The 3,991-nt window shown below is 40.4% G+C and overlaps 1 long non-coding RNA gene across 1 annotated transcript; it reads right to left on the bottom strand.

The window, feature by feature from the left end:
- Window positions 1-563: 563 nt before the first annotated feature.
- Window positions 564-2,913, bottom strand: LOC140695551 (uncharacterized). Its single transcript, XR_012071203.1, has 3 exons — window positions 2,728-2,913; window positions 2,033-2,176; window positions 564-839 (listed from the first exon to the last, which is right to left on the bottom strand). It is a non-coding gene; the product is annotated as an uncharacterized lncRNA (long non-coding RNA).
- Between the last annotated feature and the right edge of the window lie 1,078 nt (window positions 2,914-3,991).

Raw genomic sequence — 3,991 nt, 5'->3', positions numbered from 1 at the left:
TGGAAAAAATACATGAGTACTTACAGAAATAAATAACTAGGAGACACCGAAGCACCGTCACACAGTGCAGAATGGGTGATCCTGAATAACACCGCGCAGTTACATAAGGACTCAAAAATTGAAAGCACCCGCTGTAACAGGGCGCGTCCCCCTTCCATTTGTCAGTTGTGTCTTCAGGGCTGAGGCAGTTCTGAGCACGGCCAGTGTCAGTGCCGGTGTCTGGATGGATGCCACTGGAGGTGAAGGCACCTGCAAGCCGAGAGGAAGAACAGAAATCATCCTCTGCTTTTTCTGTCTTGTTTCTTTTCTCTTTTAAAGAGAGGCGGAAATAAGATAAACTGAATCTTCCCTACTGAAATTTCAGTATTGAAACAGTTTTTATATTGTTCACAACTTATATTCTGCCTATAACTGTCTTTTCAACAAAGCATTATATTTATTAAATGTTAATTAACTCAGTTAATTAACTACCTGTTGAAACCTATTAAAGAACATGAAATGCACTACGTGAAAGCACCACACCTGCAGTGACTAGCACAGCTGTTTTGAAGGCAGTGCAGTCAGCCCCCACCATCACGTGGCCCTGAGCTCCTGATGCTGGGAAGAGAGCACGCTGCTTCCTCAGGCGGAGAGAAATGGTAAAAGTATTTTCTGAAATCTACAGCACTGACAAAACATAACTGCTTAATCCCAGGCTCCTTTGAGGCTGTCATTTTCCGTTTCTGGCCAACACCCGTCAATGAGCAGAACCACCCCATTCCCGAGTCATGGGACTCACGTGGGCAGCAGTTTTGGAGAAATTTCCAGGTATAGAATGTAAACCAACTATACATAAAACTCTGAAAAAGAAAAGATGCAATAATCTGATTTTGGAAGACACTCAATATATTCTCCTAAGCCTTAGTAGTTGGAAAGTCTGGGCTTCTCCTAAGCCACTTATTTATTTCACAGACAGTAAGCATCTCCCACAAACCCTGTTTCCCTGTGTCTGCTGGGAGCCTCAAGCATATTGATGCTGTCTATCTTATAAGGCACAAGGCAGAGGCGTGTGTCTCACGCCTGCAAATCTCACACAGGCTCAACTGCAAGCCTCACTGTCTGAAATTGGCCCCATTTTCTCACCTGTTTATTTGGTATCTGTTCTTCTGTAAGCTGCCTGAAATGCTTATTGAAACAAGTCAGAAGAATGAGTGGGTAGAGAAATGGACAGATGGACAGGTGAGAGATGGGCAGACAAACAGGGAGACTCCAAGAGAAGGGGAGCAAACAAAATTTCCTATGCAAAACCCTCTTCTAGTCAGGGAAGAAAACCACCACAAAGAAGTGTGAAGAGGCAGGTGGCTTAGGACTGTTTCCTGGATTCCATGAAATGTCACACCAAGAGATGAGAGGGTAGAAGTATAAATAATAAAAGATAAAAAGCATGCATGTTTGAAAAATATATCTACATTATGTACTTTCTAAAGAATAGATTCAAATCAGCAAGGCCCAATAACCCAATTCTTGGGTATTTACAGAAGTGAGAATCCCATCTCCAATCCACAAGGCATCCCTTCGGAGCACTGAGAGTCTACACGGTGTGGTCATAAAGGCATCACCGCAAAAGCTGTGCTATCCTGCACTTACGAGGAACGAGCAGGTGTGCTCGGGCTGCCCACTCACGTCATTTACACCCCACAGCACCTCTACGGGGTAGGGATGCCTAGCGAACCCCATCTCTACAGGACAGAAAACAAGTCCAAGAGAGGCTAAGCCGATCTACCATTTCTCCATCTCACAGGACTTGTCACTCCAGAGCAGGAATCGAACTCGGACCCACGTTTGTAACCACAGTACTACCGTAATTTATGTGCTTTTTGTGTGTATAATACATTTGTTTCTGGCATGAAAGGATATTTAATAAATGATCGGTTGTCTTGTCTATCTCATTAGCTCACAATCTTTATATTTTTGAATTGTACCCTTCCCCTGGAGAAATGAACGGAAAGAGCGGTGGTCAGAATGAGGTGGGGCTCCATTCTTTATCTGTTACCTCATCTCATCCAAGTCCCCAACCAGGGAGAAGGAGCAAAGGTTTTCTTCATCTTTTAATGAGAGGGCTCCAGTGATGGTGACTTACTCAACTACAAAACCGAGTCTGGGGGAAGGGCACATGCAGCAACGAGAGCAGTATCACCTGTAGGAAGGCGAAAAGAGCTCAGGGGATGGCTCAATGGGTCAGCCTGATTTAATTTCAATCGATAATACAATAACACACTCTAAAAAATCTAGCATGCAATGGATTTGATCTTTCTTGACATCTAGCAAGTTTCCACAGCCCACATGTAACATTATCATGAACTAGTGAAAGGATGATTCCACAGACAAGAAAAATCAATGCCACAGGCACGCTGAAACCCAGGCTGGAAGAAAGGAAGGGAAAGGGCATAGTTAAGAAGAGAGGAAAGTCTGGGAAAAAGACATCATCACAAGGACTCTCAAGCATCATCCAGCAATCATATAATCATTCTTTCAAGAGAGAGTTACTTAGGTCCTATTTTGTGCGAGATTTTACAAAGGGCAAAGAGAGACCGCAGCGTCCATGGTGGCAGCAAGTTGCGGGGCTATAATACAATTCTAATCCTGGTACCTTGCACACTTGTCCTCAGTATAAAGGCAAAAAATAAATAAAATAATACTATGTAAACCATACACATTGCTGAAAAAAATTAAAGAATACCTAAATACCTGGAAAGACACACCACGCAGATTCCTGGATCAGATGACAGCATTCTTGGGATGGCAGTGCTCTCCAGAGCGATGCATACATACAACGTGGTCTCGATCACAATCTCAGCGGGCTCCTCTGCAGTAACTGACTAGCTGCTGCTACAATTCATATGGGAATTCGAGGGTCTCAGTAACCAAAACGTACTTGAAAGAGAAGTACAACATGAGAGGACTTGTATTTCTCAATTTCAAACCTTACATCTGTATCTCCAAGTGAGATTAGAGGCCATTTTTAAGTTATTATTTTGTTTATCCTTATTTTCTAAATTATGTACAACAAATATACCTGTTAGAATAAGAAAAATAAAAAGTAAGTTATCTTTTAAAACATGAACACCGATTCATTCATTGGGAAAAAATTATTTTAACTCTAAAGAAGTAAACAAATATCTAGTGAAAAAGGACTACTTAAAAACAAGTGTGCATTTACAATTTTCATAAATTGAAAACTGAAAAGCACAAACACATCAAGTTTCTAGGGAGACTGGTGAAACATATTAACAATTATTTTAAAAATTCTTATTGAAAAATGAAAACTCAAGAAAGGGAAATTCGTGATTTACAGCCAACTGCAAACACATGGAAAGCAAAGGCCTAGAAATCACAGTTCCTTTAACTCTGCTACTAACGGAATAGGAGAGGAAATTCCTCACTGAGGGGACAGTGGAATCCCATCCATAAGATAGAATACACAGTACAAACTGCAGTAATATCGGGAGTGAATAACTTAGAAGAATTCTGAAGTTATAACATTGCTGAAAAACTATAAAAAACACTGACAGGCAGATTAAAACACACAGTCATATATATTATATAGAAACATATGCAGTCTGCTCCCATGTTGCATAGAAATACAAACATATTTGTTCATTTATGGGCACTTATGACTTTATCCCTGGTAGAATATTTCAACTAAATCAAATAATCAATATAACACTCCTCTTGTCAAATCTACTTGATAAGTTACTCTGCTATGTAACCATAAAGTGTCTAAGATAGATCTAAAATTAGTGAAAAAGAGCTTTGTATGGCTTCTTGAATTCTTCTCAAATTTCCAAGCTTAATTTTAAAATAGATCTGAGCAGTATTTCTATATTATCTTTTCCCTTGTGAAATGAACAGCACAGTCTGTTGTCAAAATTCTGTGCTTACAAATATTCACGAGCACAGTATCCTCACAAAACTGCTGGACAGCAAAGCACTATCCAGACACTGTGACCAA

The sequence above is a fragment of the Vicugna pacos genome, unplaced genomic scaffold, assembly GCF_048564905.1.
Source record: "Vicugna pacos unplaced genomic scaffold, VicPac4 scaffold_353, whole genome shotgun sequence".
NCBI lineage: Eukaryota > Metazoa > Chordata > Mammalia > Artiodactyla > Camelidae > Vicugna > Vicugna pacos.
The sequence above is the reverse complement of the archived record's forward strand: the minus strand, read 5'-3'. Positions and strand labels throughout refer to the sequence as shown.